Genomic DNA, 19,899 nt, shown 5'->3' with positions numbered 1-19,899 from the left:
ACTGGTGCTCTGCATTTCACTTGCTCTACACTCTACTGGTTCTCTGCATTTCACTTGCTCTATACTCTACTGGTGCTCTGCATTCTTTCTCTACTCTTCACACTATCCGAGCTTTGCACACTCTCTTCACTACCCTGCTATTCACTTAGCAGTTCTGCACTCTTCTCACTTTGTTGGATCACCTATCTTCAAAATTGCACTTAGCAATTTTATGATCAAACTTTTTGGTTTTTGCCAAAACCTTTATACCATGTTTTATTGACACATACGTGTTGATTCCTAAACGAGTTTACATCTAACACTCGGTAGATTTAAAATTCAAATCTTCCCGCACTTTCTTTGTGCGCTCTCCATCAATCTCACTAGCAACTCATCCTTATCTGCCACCACAACTCATAATTCTACCAACTTCTGGGTCATTTTTTGCCTTTTTAATGTGAATTGGAAAATCCGCACAAATCTCACCTTAACTGGTTGTTAACTGTTGTAGACTTCACTAGCAGTTTGTTTTGATGATATCTCACCATGACCGACTCACCTTTGGTCATCGCATCTATCTTACTGGTCACTCCTCTGAGATTCTTGGTGGATAGCATTCTTCAACCTGTATCACCAGTGTAACTCTTCATCTTTTGCCACCGGTCAGTGATCATCAACCAGACTGATCACCTATCTGTCCAGAGTGTTCCGGTCATGCATAAGACTACTAAACTGCAATTTGAGTCACCTCTTATGACTACATCATCATTTCAACTACCTGTTTAAGAAATTGATCTTAACACCTATCAGATGCTTGACTGACCATTCAACTACTCTGTTTATCCTTCAACTGATTATTCTTTGACCAACACATTGCTTAATTGTGTCAATGATTCATATTAGGGAAGCACTGGATCCTTCATATTGTTTGCAGTCATGAGTAAACCATTGAGGTTTACCACACCTCCTTGCCTATGAGCTTGGCCGTATTCACCAGTAAGTGTTGGTCATCAATGACAATACTAACTGATGAGCTTCTTGTGTCAACACCATCAGTTATGCCAATAGTCATTGATGGAAACCCGACCTAGTAATCCTATCTAGTATATGGAGATTGGGATTACCGATAGTCTTAAATAAGATTGGTTATTCATGAAGCATAAGTCTGGTTGGTGGAACACAATGTATAGATCCGGTAAACATTATTCATTTTTGGTGACTAAGTTCTTGTTGCAGTGATTAGAATAGTTGATTGGATGTGCGAGGCAACTTATCATGCAATTCTAGCCTCCAGTGTTGATTCCAGTGCAAGTTTCTTGGTTTGGTATCTTGTAATGAAGGAAGAACAAAGTTATCATTATGCTTGATGGTGTAGCATCCAGTCTTGATTATTTAGAGTGAATTAGGTAGATGTTGATGAGTTCAAGGTGATTGGACTGACTTATGGGAAGCTTGTGATCATATGTTTTAGGTTTGGAATACGGATTTATAGAAGGATTGAGCCGACATGAGACTACGTTTCACATTTTGTTGTTCTGCGAAGCCGACTTGTTGGAGATCTATTTTGGTTGTGCAGATATATTAGATTGACTTGGATGATCATTTTTAGTGAGAATGAACATGTGGAATTGTTTTTGGGAGTGATTGAGTGCAGTTTTATATGCTCATCTTAAGTTTTCATGACTCGGTACATGGTAGCAAAGCATTTTTTCAAAGTAGTGACAACGGATCATTCTTGAGCCTAACCAAAACTGATTCCTAGCTCAAGTTTAGACATTGTATTTTCTTCTATATCTCAATTGTATGATAGTGAATCCTCCAGAGTTGCAACCCTATTTTGTAATTGAGCAGTGAGCTCTAGGCACTGTGCTTGAATGTAAGTGCATTCCACTTTTGTAATATTGTTCTACTATTGGCCATAGTATAATAATATCGTGGGTTCAAATCCCACCATTTTTTTTCCCTTTTGGGTTTCCACGTAAAATTTTTGGTGTTATGGTTGCATGTTTAATTGGTTTATGCTTTTAGTTATTTACATCCATTGGTTAAAGAATCATCTTAATAAATTTGTGAATTGCGGAACACTGATTCACCCCCCACTCTTAGTGTTAGTTGATTCCAATGGACACATCTTCCTCTAATAACTTATTCAATTTTCTTATCACCTCTTTCAAGAGGAGGTTTTCTTTATCTTCACTAATTTATTAATCAAATATAGGACTCTCAAAGTCATTTTTTTGTGGTCCATCTTTGAATTCTTCCTCATTTATGACACACAAAACATCACTTGCAAACATGCTATCATAAAAAATAACATTGAGACTTGAATTCATACATTTTTCTAATCTTCTTCATTCTTCTCTTTTTCACCTGTAGCTTTCTTTTTCATCCCATTTTCAAGGGTATCCAATCTCGCTTCAATTTTCTTCAATTATTCTTTGACCTTTTTTACTTCTTCATGGAGCCTTTTTTTTTCCCTCTTCTTCCCAATATTGTTCGCAAAACAAAATTCTCATGCGTATCCTCATGACCCATCTCATCCTCTATTTGAATACATCTTCTTCCACTTTGACAATTCCCTTAGAGACTCTCTTGTCCCTTTGTAGCTATAGATCCTCCTTGCAACAAAAACTATAAAATAACACTACCATCTACCCAACAAATATTCTATAAGATTTACCTCACAAAACCCCTTCTATCCACTCTCTCTTAGTGGAAGGAGTTATATACATTCTACTCATCTTTATCTTTGTTGGAGGATAGAAGTTACAAACCTTTTCTCATGCTTGCAACAACAACATAGTACTTCACACACACTCTCACTCTAACTCTCTCAAACCTCAATCTTCAAGCACACCTCTCACCATGTCATGCCCATTTTTACCCAAGTGAACACAACATAACCCTAGCAAAAAAAAATTGAACTTCAACAAAATTAACATAATATATCAATGGAAATGTAATGCCCAAAATGTACCTACTTAAAGGACACACCAAAATATGAATAAACTACACCAAACTTTACATTTTATAATTTAATTTAAATTTACAACATAAGATATTTGTAAAACCACAAGCAATAGTAACAATTAATAGGTAACCATTTTGACCAAGGTTGAATGTCAGAACAATAATATAACATTCTTTTTTTTTGCAATACAACAAACCTCATTCTTACCCAATTTTCTCTCACATTCCATTGTGATGCACTGGTCTTTCCTCCCATATCTGCATTTGCAAGATGTCTAAATGTCTAGATGTACAACACAAGGTCTAAGGATAATTAATTACATGATCATCATGATAAATCATATTATTGCTTTAAATATATCAAATAGATAGTAGTAAACTACTAATTTTATGAAGACAAACAAGGAATGCATATTAATAGATAGGTATCATTAGTTCAAGGAAATCCCAAAAGGACAAGACCTAGGGACCAAACCTATGTCTTAGGGGCTCATCACAAATGGACTTACCTACATCAAGCATAGAGAGATTGTAGTTTGACTTTTAAATTTAAAACCATCTATTATAAAATTGTGGAAGTGGGTATGCAACCCTCTCTAGGGTCTACTTCCCTAGACAGTTACCTCATCGGCTACCACCCACTCAAGTGAAACCGAAATGAAATTTTAGGTAAGATATACTATGTTGCCATAATTTTGAAGAGAAAGTTTCCATGTTTTCTTATAATCATAATTCATTTCTTGCAAGACTCAACTTGGTGAAGGAATAACATGAAATATGTAGAGTTTACGAACAATAAGTAATGGCTTAGAGAATGAGGTTATTAAATAGCAACTTGATCACAAGGGGATAGAAAAACCATCAAGATGACGTTAATTTGACGTATAAAGGTAGCATTTAATAACATCCATATAAAATAATAGGCCACTGGAAAGAGGACCAAAACTAAAATGATAACCAAGACTTTAATAATATCAATTATAGCAATTATTGTCAATAAAAAGCGATATTATACAATTGATAAGTATGCAATATCAAAAATGATAAATGACAGTAACACCCAAGGATAAATACCTAACAACTATTCAACACTTATAAATTTTATGTTGTTGAATATTATGTGCAAACATATATATCAAGACATAACAAGTTTGAAGTGGGGAATCATATATTTTTGTCTAGCATCGCTACAATATGTCCTTAAATAATAATTATATAAAAGAAAGATTGATCCATAATTTACATTTTTTAAACATTACTGCATGCTAGATTAGTGAGGTTTGTCAATTAGTCAGAAAAATAAGAAACTAACTGTTGGCCATATGATGGAACTAATTATGTGTTGCATTGATGTTTTGTCATTGATGTCAACATTTGTTGTTGTGGTTGTTTATTGGCTTCTAATAGAAGGATTGGATTGGGAAGATAATCTATTGATTGTCACCGGTATGATCTGGGTGAGGGAATAAGTTTGTATGGATGGTTCATATGCCTCTGAAGTATGTTTCAATTAGTTGGTTTTGACTTGATGATCGGATGCTATCTCATGTTCTAGTTAGCCTGCTTTATTGGTCTGGTAAGGGTTTCACCGGCAGAGCTTTATTGAAGATATTTGATGTAATGTATAAGTGGTGTTGGTGTAGCTTCTAGAAGGGATTCAAGATGCTGATGGTGATTATGTTCATGCCTCAACTGATTGGTGTCATTGCTTTGGCTTGTGTGAATCTAATTTAGTTCCGGTGCTATCTAGGTTATGGACCGGTTTTCATGTAACGTGTTGGTGGATCCTCCGATGCGCTTCCGAGATGTTTTATTCATTGGATGACATTTGTTTGGCCTTAGGCTGACATGTGTTATGATTTTATTTCAGGATTATGTAATGGATCTATTGAATTATCATTTGTGTGGCCAACCTAATTGGTTAGGTCTTAGGTTGGTATAAATATATGTAAGATCTCATTATAGATCATATGGAATGGAAAGGAGAGAATAATGTAATAATCATTTGTGTAGAGGATTTGGTCGATCATAGGTGATCGATTTGGGTTTATGTAAGAGATTTTAGACCTCCAATATTGATCTTAACTAGAACTGTAATATGACATGTTTGATGCTATCACCGACAATTCTTCTCTCTGAATTGTTGTCCAAATATCTTGAGGTGGTTGACATCTCTGTAGTCAGTGAGACTTCATTGTGATGAGCAGTACGCTCTAGGCAGTGTGCCTTTTGCATGTGCAGGCCCCTATTGTAATCATATACTTGTTGCTGAAGTATCATCTGACTGTGGGTAGGGTTTCCCACTGTGGTTTTTCCCTATACTGGGTTTTCCACATACAAATTATGGTGTTATGTGTTATGGTTGCATGGTATTGATTATCTGGTTATCATTTATGCTTTAATGCTTAATCAGTTATTCTGGTATACGGTTTTAAGTGCTTTAATTCACATAATCTGATAACAACTGATTCACTCTCCCCCCTCTCAATTGTTCACCAGTTATCCTAACAATTGGTATCAGAGCCTGGCCCTCTTTTTGTAGAAGCTTAACCACTTGAGGAAGATCCTATGGCAACTAATAGTTCAACTCCTATTTTCCAGAAGGACAACCCTAGGCTTGATGGAACAAACTATGGAGTATAGAAGATTCAGATGGTGACTCATTTAAGATGCATTGGAAAGGAAATTTGGGAAATAACTCAGAATGGTTACACTCCTCATAATCCAGCATCTGGAAATCCTGCACTGATAGACTTAGATAAGAACATTGAGAATGACTATAGAGCTAGAGAATCCCTCTTAAGTGCCTTATCAGATCAGAAAATCATGGGACTATCAGATAAATCATCGGCAAAAGCTATATGGGACAAGTTGGAGACTCTAAATGAAGGTGATCCTACTGTTAAAATTGCAAAACTTGAATGTTATCGGGTAAGATATGAAAGCTTGAAGATGGAGGAAGATGAAAGAATTTTTGAATTCATGGAAAGGGTAAATGAAATTGTATTGGGAATTCAGTGTTGTGGTGGAACTCTGAGTGAGGAAGTGATTGTTTCAAAAGTATTAAGGATTTTTCCACCAGCATAAAAGATGAAGGTAACTACAATTAATGAGATAAGAACTATGCCTAATTATTCTATCAGTAGAGATACTCTTGTTAGGAAGATATCTTCTTTTGAGCTTGAATAATTTGGTCCTCCTGGAGCTGCAAAGATTGATACTGCATTTAAGGCATCTACATCATCAACCGGCAAGCAAGATTGGAAATTTTTGTATGCAAAGGAATTGGAAGAGATTAGGAAAGAAGATGAAGAGCTTGAGCAACTTGAAGCCCTATTTGCTAGAAGGATACCTAAAGGTCCGTCGAGAACTAAGTATGAAGGAAAATCTCCTTTCAATTGTTTTGCATGTAATAGATACGTCATTTTGCTTCTAGATGTCCTGAAAGGAATTCAAAATTGGAAGAAGGAGCAAGAAGATCTTTTAAGCCTAACCCTGAATATCAGATCAAGCATAAGTATAGGATAAACACAAACAAATCATGCTACTATGCTGATGAGGAAGGAGTAATTGATGACTCAAAAGAAGAACCGATAGGAGATATAGCTAGTGGATCCAGTAATGGAAAAGACTGGGTATTTTATGCTATGAAGGAAGATGATTTGGAACCAGTTATCAAAAATGAGGAAAAGGCCCTTGCAGAAAAAGTTGAAGAAAAAGATGAATGGGTAATAGATAGTGGATGTTCTCATCATATGACAGGTTACAAAGGAAAGTTTTTAACCCTGCAAGAATTTGATGATGGTCAAGTCAGATTTGGTAATAACAAGGCATGCATGATCAAAGGAAGAGGAACCATTTCATTGGATGGTAAGCATAACACTGATAATGTCTATTATGTTGAAGGTTTGAAGAATAAGCTTTTGAGTGTAGGACAATTGGTAGACAGAGGATTTCAATTACAATTCAAGGATGGAAAGTGCAAAATCATTAGCAAATCAGGATTGGAGATTGCAATAGGTACATAGACAAAAGGTAACATCTTTCATTTGAACTCTGGTGAAAAGACATGTTTGATTGCACACATTGATGAAATTTGTCTATGGCATAAGAGGTTGTGTCATGTAAATTTTGATTGCATTGTAAAGATCAGTTCAACTAAGGCAGTTAGAGATTTACCTAAGATTGTGAAGCCTCATAATTCGGTATGTAAGGAATGTCAAATGAGTAAGCAAATCAAAACTTCTTTTAAGAGCATACCTGATAAATCTAATGATGTTCTTGATTTGATTCATACTGACCTATGTAGTCCTGCTAATACAAGAAGGTTTCAAGGAGATAGATATTTCATGTTAATCATTGATGACTATTCTAGAATGATGTGGGTTGCTTTTCTAAGGGAGAAATATGAAGCCTTTGAGAAATTTAAGATATTTAAAGCTATGGTTGAGACAAAGACATTAATGAAAATCAAGTGTCTGAGATCAGATCAAGGTGGTGAATTCACATCCGGTGAATTCAACAGCTATTGTGAGAAAAATGACATTAGGAGATAATTATCTGCACCCCAAACACCTCAACAGAATGACATTGTGGAAAGAAAGAACATAACCATTTTGGATGCAGCTATAAGCATAATGATGGAAGCTAATTTGCCTCATATCTATTGGAGAAAAGAAGTAAGTATGACAGTTTATACATTCAATGGAGTTCATATCAAAGGAGACACCAGTAAGACACCTTATGAATTATGGTTTGGTCATTCTCCTACTCTTAAATATTTCAGAATCTTTGGAAGTAAATGTTATATCAAAAGGGATGATTCCATTGGAAATTTTGACCCTAGATGTGATGAAGGAATATTTCTTGGTTACTCAACTAAAAGAAAAACATATAGATGTTATAACAAAAGATTGCAAAGAATTGTGGAGAGCGCTAATGTGAAAGTGGATGAGCAGTACAAAGACCAAGCTAAATCTTATGACAGTGAACTGATAGTGGAAATGATCATAGCTAAATTGGTAGTGCCTGTAGAAGAACAAAATACTAAACCAGTTACCCTGACATCATCAGAAAACTCAACTGTAACTAAAGAGCAACATAGAGAACTTGAAAATTAGAAAACACCAAGGTATGTAAGGCTAAATCATTCTGAAAATCAAATCATTGGAGACAAAAACATGGGAGTTATGACAAGGAGAAGATTGACAAATCAAGAGGTATGTTTCATTTCTCAGATTGAACTAGCATCAATAATTGAAGCTTGTAAAGATGAATGGGATGAAAGCTATGGAAGATAAATTATATCAGATAGAAAAGAACAATACTTAGACTTTGGTTCCCTGGCCTAAAAATAAGAATGTTATTGGAAATAAATGGGTTTTTAGAAACAAACTGAATAAGGATGGACAATTTGTAAGAAACAAGGCTAGATTGGTCTGCAAAGGATATTCTTAGAAGGAAGGAATTGATTATGGTGAAACTTTTGCTCCGGTAGATAGAGTTGAAGTTGATAGACTATTTCTTGCTTATGTAGCCTATAAGAACTACAAGGTCTATTAGATGGATGTTAAGTGTGCATTTCTGAATGGAGAACTTGAAGAGGAAGTCTTTATTGAGCAACCTAATGGATTTTTACTGACAGATGATAAAAATATGGTTTGCAGATTAAGGAAAGCTCTATATGGACTAAAATAGGCTCCTAGAGCTTGGTATGCAAGGCTAGATAAGTATCTTTTGAAGCTTGATTTTATAAAAGGTAATGGTGACAGTAACCTATATTATAAGATCACTAATGATGATATTTTTATTATTGAAGTATTTGTTGATGATATCATTTTTGGAGGTGAAGAAAAATTGTGCATGGAATTCTCTGATAATATGCAGAGTGAATTTGAAATGTCTATGACTGGAGAAATAAGATTTTTTCTAGGTTTGCAGATTACTTAGACTGACAAAGGCATGTTTATCTGTCAAACTAAGTATCTAAGGGAATTTTTGAAGAAATTTGGTATGGAAAATTCTAAATTGGTTAGTACTCCTATGGTTACAAGTGAAATATTGTCAATTTTGGATGTATCCCCTCCAGTAAATTCTACAAGATATAAATCCATGATTTGTGGTTTGCTATATTTAACTCAGACTAGACCATATATAATGAATGCAGTCAGTATTGTATCAATGTTTTAAAGTAATCCAAGAGAAAATCATGAAAGTGCAATAAAAAGGATATTCCGGTATTTGTAAGGAACAACTGAATATGGTTTATGGTACCCTAAAGATGATGACTTGACTTTATGTGCATATACAGATGCAGATTGGGCAGTTGATGTTGATGACTGGAAGAGAACATCTGGTGGAGCATTCTTTCTTGGGAAGAAGTTGGTTTCATGGATCAACAAGAAGCAGTCATGCATTTCTTTATCTATTGCTGAAGCTGAATATGTTGTAGCCGCAACCAATTGTACTCAAGTTCTATGGATGAAGCAAATGTTGAAGAATATACAGGTGAGTTGTAATGATCCGGTTGGTATCCATTGTGATAACTCTGTAGCTATTGAAATATCAAAAAATCCGGCATTTCACTCCAAGACTAAGGACATATCAATCAAGTATAAATTTTTGAAGGAAAGGGTGGAAGAAAAAGAAGTCAAATTGGTTTATGTGAACACTAAAGAGCAGATAGTAGACATCTTCACTAAACCTTTGTCTCAGGAATTATTTGAGTATTTGAGAGACAGATTGGGGGTTTATACCCCTCTAATAGAGACTTAAATGATGCAGATGTGCATCAGTCCGATATGCATTATTAGAGCTATCTTTTGCTCCGGATTGATGAAACAATACTACTACTCAGAGGGAGTAATCAGCCTTGAGATTTAGAGTTTTCATATTCTATTTGATTCTTTGGCATTGTTGTCAAAGGGGGAGGAATATATGTGAAAAACCATTGCTTTTTATTTTTCAGACTCATTTCACTCCTTAGGGGGAGTTTGGTGGTATTTGGTCTTTTGTTTCAGATTTGGTTTAGAGCTTCCTTGCTATATCATTCTATGGGAGATTATTGGCTATCTTCCATTGGGGAAGACTTGTTTGGCATTTTCTTGGCACTTGGATGTTTTGCACATCTAGTGTTGCCATCAATGCCAAAGGGGGAGATTGTTGGCCATATGATGGAATTGATTAGGTGTTGCATTGATGTTTTGTCATTGATGTCAAGACTTGCTGTTGTGGTTGATTACTGGCTTCTGGTAGAAGGATTGGATCAGGAAGATAATCAGTTGATTGCCACCGGTATGATCTGGGTGATGTAATAAGTTTGTATGGATGGTTCATATGCCTCTGAAGTATGTTTCATTTAGTTGGTATTGACTTGATGATCGGATGCTATCTCATGTTCTAGTTAGCCTGCTTTATTAGTTCGGTGGGGGTTTCACTAACAGAGCTTTATTGAAGATCTTTGATGTAATTCATAAGTGGTCTTGGTGTAGCTTCTAGAAGGGATTCAGAATGCTGATGGTGATTGCATTCATGCCTTGACTGATTGGTGTCATTGCTTTGGCATGTGTGGATCTAATTTAGGTCTGGTGCTATCTATGTTATGGACCGGTTTTTATGTAATGTGTTGGTGGATCCTCTAATGCGCTTCGAGGATGTTTTATTGATTGGATGACATTTGTTTGGCCTTAGGCCGACATGTGTTATGATTTTATTTTAGGATTATGTAATGGATCTATTGAATTATCATTTGTGTGGACAACCTAATTGGTTAGGTCTCGGGTTGGTATAAATATATGTAAGATCTCATTGTAGATTATATGGAATGGCAAGGAGAGAATAATGTAATAATCATTTGTGCAGAGGATTTGGTTGATCATAGGTGATCGATATGGGTTTATGTAAGAGGTTTTAGACCTCTGGTATTGAGCTTAACCAGAACTGTAATCTGGCATGTTTGATGCTATCACCGACAATTCTTCTCTCTGGATTGTTGTCCAAATATCTTGAGGTGGTTGCCATCTCTGTAGTCAGTGAGATTCCATTGTGATGAGCAATGCGCTCTAGGCAGTGTGCCTTTTTGCATGTGTAGGCCCCTATTGTAATCATATACTTGCTACAAAAGTATCATCTGACTATGGGTAGGGTTTCCCAATATGGTTTTCCCCTTTACTGGGTTTTCCACGTACAAATTATGGTGTTATGTGTTATGGTTGCATGGTATTGATTCTCTGGTTTTTCATTTATGCTTTAGTGCTTAATCAGTTATTCCGGTATAAGGTTTTAAGTGCTTTAATTCATATAATCTGTTAACAATTGATTCACCCCCCCCTCTTAGTTGTTCACTGGTTATCCTAACACTAACATACCAATTAAACATTAGATATAAAGACTAACTTGGTAAATTAATTTAAACAAGGAAATATTTCAAAAGAGTCAAGCATTGTTCTCTATCTCATAGGATTCCTCAAGTCATGGTTTCTCTCAGATCATTGAGAAACTAACCTTTGGAATGACAACTCAAAGAATGAGTGATAATGGATAAAAATAATCTATATGCAACATGCAACTAAGACCTATATGAGTATGATAAACTTACTAAGATGAGGATTAGCTATGATAATGAAGTTCAACAAGCTATGCTAATATGATATGTGCTAACATGATAAAATGTTACATGAAAAATGCTTCTAAATGATTAAGAGGATGAGTTGCAATAAAGAGAGGCAAAACTTAAGAATTTGATAGACTATAACTTGGATGCATAAAAATTGTGATGATTGATAATGAGGAAAATGAGGCCTATTTATAGAAGAAAATGAGGCCTATTTATAGAAGAAAATGGGGAATTGGATGGTTAAGATTCAATAATATTAACAAGGGCTAGGATTGAATGATCCTCAATCCATGTTTACAATTTTCACCAATGAAATGGTGACAATTGTCAATATGAGATGGATTAAGAGGTGAGAGAAGAGGTATTTAATGTCTGAGAAGACATGGTGGTTACCCTGGGGGGTTTGCTTAGGGTTGAGTAAATGGATAAAGGTTTTATCCAAAGGATAAACTCTTGTGCAAGGGTTAAAGGGATAACCATGGTCAAAGCAATGAATTCTTGAAGAGACCTATGGGTTAAAGGATGGTTAAGTTAGAAAGAAAGTCTCTAACCATGGGTTGAGTTTGAGTTAACCATTAATGGTTATTGAAGACTTTAGAGGTTAACTTGTTGAAGGGACAAAGTCTTTAATGGTTTATGAAGACTTTTGTATATTTTTGAGAAGTGATCTCTTCTTAAGGAATGTGCAAATGTTTAATGGATAGTTAGGCTAAATAACATGGATTAGAAGAATCTAAAAGGGGGTTTAGACATGCAAGTGGATTTGTAGGAGAATGTAAGTGGGAAGATTTTTAGGATTTTATTAAAATACAATTGATTTATTTCACTTTATGCATTGCAACTTGCATTGAATAGATATTTAAATAAATATTGAGTTATTTGAATGGGAGAGGGATTTTAATTAAATGTGAATTGAATTAAATTTGAAAAAAGAGAATTTAATTAAATAAAAGTGATTTATTTAATTAAAAGCTAGAATTGGCTAAATGAATTAAATTAAATAAATTGAATAATTTATTTAATTAATAAAGGGGTGAATTAATTAAATATTAATTTAATTAATAGAAGAATTGTTAGTGAATTAAATAAACATTAAATATTTATTTAATTTAGAAGTCATTTTTATGTGTCTACATTTTGCCCCTCTTTGAAGTGATGTGTGACCACATGTTGATTCAAAGAAAAATCGTCTGCTGATGCTGATAAAAATAAATTTTGATTTGCCCCAGATAATTTTTTATTTCCCCCAGATGCTAATTTGATATATGATAATGCGATGATGCCCCCTTGGGAGATGAATCAAGGATTTTTCAATTTTTGCAAAATTTTCGATGATTTTATGGAATTTTTTATTTTTCGATTTTTTTTAAAATTTTGATGATGTTCAAATTGGTCAAAATGTGTAGATTGGTTCATCTCCCAAAAAAATGATTTAAGTTGCTGGATTAATTAAATTGAAGAATTGGAAAATACACTCTCACTTAATAACCCTCTTTTTACCCCTTTTAAAAGGTAAAAAGTGAAAAAGAAGGCTCATTTGAACATTTGTCCTCTTGTGATTGGAGAATAGAGCTTTTTGGAGAACATGTTGATTCTGTACTAGAGCCATCGATTTAAGTGTGTTAGGCAGTACCACTGACCCGCCACGTATAGACCACTAGTAAGTGATCGAAAACCATGCATGTTTGTGAGATTTTTGAAAAAATTTCGCACATTTTTCATGTTTGTGTCATGGTTTTTCTGATTTAGCATATCCGTAGTATGTTTTAGCGCATGCAAATGGAAGTTTAGCACTTAGGCACCCTAGGGCATAGCTTTAGCACATAGAACGAATAGGATAGCACATTTTTATGATAGTTTAGTGCATAGTTTTGAATTAGCGCATACACAAGATAGAGTAGTGCGTTTACATGATAGATTAACACATAGGTCCAATGTAGCACATCAGATTAACAATCTAGTGCATTCATATAAAGGTTTAGTGCGTTGATGTTCTTTAGTGCTTTGGCAGTGGATTTTAGTGCATTTGTTATTTAAACTAGCGCATGAGAGGCAATTTAGCGTATATGAGTTCTGTGTTAATGCTTTTGGACTGAAGGATAGGATATTTATTTGGTTTTCTAGATTTTGATATGGATTAACTTCGATATAGTTTGTTTTGATTGATTGGTTTCATTATTGGTCTTTTTGATTGATTGGTATCAATATGGGTCTTTTTTATCTTGATATGGGTTGATTGATATCGATCGTTTTGTTTGATTTAATCTTCAGGATTGATATGATTGAGTTGATCAATTTTTGGATTGATGAGTAGTGATATGTTTTGATTTCTAGGAGGATTTAGGTTTTCTTCAGTCTCGGAAGTGATTCTCAAAGACATGGAGATTGATTCCTCACTTATCACAAGTTGATAGAGATATACTTGAGAGGTGTGGATTATCTGCTCTTCTTGATATGCCCCGATATATGATTAACCAGGGTCTACTGATGACTTTGGCAGAGCGGTGGCACAATGATACCAACACCTTCCATCTGGTAACTAGGGAGATGATGGTGACGCCCAAGGACATCTATAGGATTCTTCAAATTCATGTGGTGGGAGAAATTCTATCATATGAGCACATGGAGGAGGGCGGCATTGAGGCATTGCGATGAGTGTTACAGTACAAGCACATCTGTGGATATGAGATCTCTTGGCAGGATATATCTGATAGATATGCACCACTATCATCAATTCTTGCAAGATTTATTGGAGGTTTTATATGTCTCGACCACAAGTCAAAGGGACTAGTAGTGGGCTAGGGGTTGGTTATAGAGGGCATGGTGACCAAGGGAGGGATATATTTTTGGGGATCATGCATGCTGACACATCTATACCAAGAGTTACATCAATTAGTGTAATGAGGATACATGAGTTTATTTATAGGAGTGACATTGCTACATGTATGGTCCTGGGAGCACATAGAGGTTACTCGACTGCTAGCAGATAGAGATAGACTAGTCAATCGACCTTATGTTTTTGGCTATATAAGCATAGTTTTCCAATTCAACCTAGGAAAATTGGAGTACTGGTGCCATGTATTAGATGATCTAGATAGGACCATATGGAGATCATACCTAGACTGTGAGGCATGGCCATAGGATGTGTGACAGATACCCTATGTTTTTGTTTCCAGGTACTTGATTGGTTGGACACCTTTCATCATTGAGAGGTTTCTGCATAGTAAAGTTTATCAACAAGATGGTAGACAACAAGGAGTTCCACGGGGAGCCTGTTTGTACATGCATTGTCAACAGGATGTGTCGTTGTGGGGGTTGACAATTTCCATTGATGCAGTCTGTGTAGAGTATCTAGGGATAGGCACACATACCTGAGATTATGCACATGGGGTATTAGATGCAGGTATGATAGTGGAGTATTCCCAGTATTGGATAGCTCATGTAGTACCATGACTATTTGATCCTATCAAGCTAGTACCGACCTTAGATGATGAGGAGTAGGACATGTTGAAGGTCATAGGAGGTCACATGCGTAGGGATGATGATGATGAGGAGGGTGGTGGTGATGGAGGGTCAGGTGGATCAGGTGTTGCGAGGGCTAGATAAGATGTGGGGAGAGAAATACAGAGGAGGATACCAGGAATCTCTCCTCGATAAGGTATACAGACAGGGACAACAGGTTCCAACTCAACAGGGCATAGGGAAGCCACAAAGATAGATATAGATTTGTGTGCCACCCCATCAACAAGATGCTCAGATTAGAGCACTGCAAGCCTTGATTTAGCAGGTGCATGCACAAGTTGCACAAAAATAAAGACCAATTTCACAGTAGTAGAGAATGATCATGCAGCTATAGACTAAGAGGGATACTTCCCTAGAGCGGCAGGGATGAGCGGAGGTGTTGGCCAATAGATTAGATAGAGCAGTAGTAGGAGCCTCACTTAGAGACACCCTTAGAGAGATGCATTACTCAGCCAAGAAGGTCGAGTATTATAGGTGATTATATGAGGATCTGGTCCCTCAAGATTAGAGAGCACTGAGTTACATAGTTGTGGCCTTCATGAGGTCTAGATGGAGTCACTTCCAGATGGAGAGTAGGGGTGTGATAGGACCACTACAGCGGGATCCACCTGGCGGAGATCTTGAGGCATGAGCATTTGGTGCTGGTATAGGTGCAACAAGACCATCAACATCTAGAGGAAGTCATGCCTAATTTTATTTATCTTGATGTTGCATAGACATTTGTGATGTGTATCATTCTTTTTTGATGTATCTCATACATAGACATGATAGCATTTGTATACTTGACATTTATTTTGGAGATTTATATGAGATGTAGCAACGAATTTTCCTTGGATCCACATGTGGTACTTGTATATGATGATGTGATGTTATATGATGATGCATATGTATGGATGTCATGATATCTATTTTATATTCTTATAGATGTCTATATGTCATGATTTTTGTTTATGAATGCATATGATGATTTTTATGATGAGCTATATTATTTTGTTGTGATATACATGTATTGTTATGATGTGCCTATTTGATGTGTATGCTTATATGTGATGATGATAATTTTCATAAATAATTTATTTATGATATGATGGATGCAATGATTTGATGTATGATGATGTTGATGTTTATGTATGGATGGATGCACACTAGTATTTTTGAAATGTAATCTAAATGATATAATAATGATGTAAATGATGATATTCAAATGTTACTAAATATGAATGCAACTAACATGTATGTAATTAAATGCAATTGATATGAACATGCAACTAACATGTATGTAATTAAATACAATTAAATGAATGCAATCTATTGTAACCATGCAAACTGAATTATGCAATGTTGTCATTTTGTCAACCAAGTGTTTGTGCTCTTGCTATCATCATTGAGATTTTAAAATGTTGGAAGTTAGTACAAACGTCGATCATATAATTTAACCATGATAACTTGATTACAACTTACATGGATTTTGATATTGCAAAATGACACAATCATTGAGGTATAATGGAACCAAGATGGCCTGAGTGTTGTTTGCGTAAAATAGATAAGAGTTAACCATTAGTATATGAAAATCCGAAATGTCTTCAATGATACGTTTCCAATCATGTCTTGTGACAAATTTGCACAACACTAACGATCTACTCATAGATAGAAGACAAAGAAAATATCAGACTCCTTCCTTGCTTCTCTAGTTCAATACATCCTTGAGTTTCTCAGGAGATTTGATAGCAAAAAATTAAGATACAATTAGTAAAACCTTTTGCTAAAGTAATGAAACCATGATTCAGAATAGATCATCGATTGTGTTTTGTTCTATCGATCCTGATGTTGAGTCTGATGATCCTAATCCCGATTCTGATGGTGTGTCCGACGATTGGTTTTGAAATTGTGTTATATGTTCTATGTTGAAGTGCATTTTGATTCTTGTTTTGATGTGTTTTTCCCTATTATTAGTTGTATGTTTTGGTGAGTTCAAGATTTTGCCCCCAATTTTGACGGGACCTTTCTTTATGGATATATATCATGATTACCAAGCTATGGTGAAATATTACCACCATGTGTGAGTATGTACAATGCCCTTTTTTAGATGGCTATGGATAGTGGGCATATGATGATAATAGATAGAAGAGATGATTTATTAGAAGTAATGCTTGTTGTCAGGTTTTCACGACTTGCTTTTATTGCACCTTTTTTATTTTGAGATTTTTTTTTGCTTTTCCATGCATTAGATAACCCATGTGTAGAACCTCTTTAGATGAATGTTGTTGATAGGTTCATCAAATAGGTCCCCTTCTGATGTAGATAGCTGATATGCCCTAGAACCATATGCTAAGATGATGATAATTGGACCTAGCCAGTTTGGTTCAAATTTGCCCTTCTTTTCTTGATCCTGTTGATTGCGAGGATTCTCTTTCAATACCAAGTCACCAACCTAAAACATTCTTTGCTTAATATGTGGTTATAGCTTCAAGAAATTCTTTGTTGATATTCTTTTAGATCATCAAAATCATGTTGACAATGCTCATCTAACAGTTCCATCTCTTGTAGTCTGTTGACCCTGTAATCCTCATCTAGGATGAGTCCTCTCAATGATACTCTAAGTGAAGGTAGCTCGACCTCAATGGGTAAAATGGCTTTTGATCTATATACAAGGGCATACGGTGTGGCTCTTATAGGGGTATAGATGCTAGTTCAGTATTCTCATAAGGTAAAATAGAGTTGGACATGCCAATCACCAACCTCATTCACAGTCTTCTTTAGGATTTTTCAAAATGGTTTTGTTTGAAGCTTTTGCTTGGCCATTTCCTTGAGGATAGTATGGTGTGAAAAATGATGTTGGATATGGAATCTATCACATAGTTCTTTTACATCTTTGTTCTTGAAGGGTCTACCATCATCAGTGATAATGAAACTGGGAATATCGTACTGACAAATAATGTAGTTTAGGATGAAAGATGATATTTGTTTACTGGTAATAGTGGTTAATAGAACAACTTCGATCCATTTTGTAAAATATATAGTGGTTGTGATAATGAACTTGTGTCCATTTGAGGATGAGGGATGAAGCTTACCCATGAGGTCAAGTCCCCATTGACAAAATGGCCATGATGTTGTGAATGGTTGTAACTCTTGTGCCAATGCATGTATGAGATTGCCATGGATTTGGCATTTCTAACATTTCCTAACAAAATGATAGGATTCATTTTCCATGTCTGGCTAATAGTATCCCATGCTCAAAGGTTTCTTGGCTAGAGTATGACCACTTGAATGTGTTCCACAAGTACCTTCATGAATTTATCATAAGGCGGTTTCAGATTCATCACTTTCTAGACACCTAAGGAGAGTACTGTCAAGATCCCGTCGATAAAGCGTGTCAGTTGTTAGGGTGTAATGGGCTATTTGATAGATGAAGCTGCATTTTTTTTATTTTGGGATAGATCAGGTGGGAGGGTATTGTCTTTTAGATAGGTGTAGATCTTCCCATAGGTTAAATATTTAGAACCAACTAGGTGGCATATGACTTGGGTATCAGGATTTTCATAGGCATGAGAAAATAGTTGTTCCATCAAGAACTCATAACAACTTTGCTTTTCTAGAATTTGTAGAAGAGAGGCGATGGTTGCCATGGCATCTACAACTTTGTTGTCGAGTCTTGGAATTTGCTCAAACTTGATCTCCACAAAATATTTTTTTAAGCTATCCACCATTCTCTTATACGACATCAACTTGTCACCCTTTGTTTGATAGTCATCATTTACTTGATTAATGACCAATTGAGAGTCTCCATAGACTAATAACTATGTGATGTTCCACTCTATTGCCACCTTGATGTTAGTGATGAGTGCTTCATATTCTGCTATATTGTTTGTGGAAGGGAACATCAACCTATAGGATCTTGGGATTGTGTGTCCCTGAGGAGTGACAAATAGGATTCCATCACCTCATCCATGTTGGGTGTAATATTTATCAAAGTATATTACCCATAATTGTGTTGTAACTGCTAGAACATTTGTATCTGCAAATTCAATATGCAGTGGATAATTGACTAATAATGATACTTCAACCAATTGATCTGCTATTTCTTGGCCTTTGATGGCTCTTCTATCCATGTAATGAATGTCAAACTCACTCAAAATCATTACCCACTTTGCGAGTCGGCTTGTTAGAGTGGCTTTGCTAAGTAGATATTTTAAGGGATCTATCTTTTCTATCTGCTTGATGGTGTGAGCTAACATATAATGTCGCAACTTTTGGGATGAAAACACTACATCTAGAAAAGCCTTTTTGATGAATGTGTAGTTAAGTTCATAACCACTCAATATTTTGTTGATGTAGTAGACGACCCTTTCTTTTCCTATAGAATCCTCTTGTGCTATTAAGGCTACTAAATATACTTTGGTAGCTTGATATGTAGAGTAGAAGTCATTTTTTGACCATTGGTGGCACTAATATGGGTGGATTCATGAGATACTAATTTGATTGTTCAAAGGATTCTTCACATTGTCCCTCCCATATAAAAGGTATATTTTTGTGTAGTGGATGAGTGAAAGGTAGGCATTTATCAACTAGTTGTGCGATAAAACTTCTTGATGGATTGAAACCTTCCTTGCAAAGATCTTAGTTGACTGATATTTCTAGGTGGTGGCATCTCCATGATTGCTTGGACCTTTGTCGAATCGACCTCAATGCCTTTGGATGATACTATATATCCCAGGAGCTTTTTTGATGTGACTCTGAATACACATGTTTTTGGATTCAGTCGCACATTAAATTGCTCTAGTTGCCGAAAGATTTTATCTAAGATTGCCAAATGT

The sequence above is a fragment of the Cryptomeria japonica genome, chromosome 11 (genome assembly GCF_030272615.1).
Source record: "Cryptomeria japonica chromosome 11, Sugi_1.0, whole genome shotgun sequence".
Classification (NCBI taxonomy): Eukaryota; Viridiplantae; Streptophyta; class Pinopsida; order Cupressales; family Cupressaceae; genus Cryptomeria; species Cryptomeria japonica.
This window is presented reverse-complemented; position numbering follows the sequence as displayed.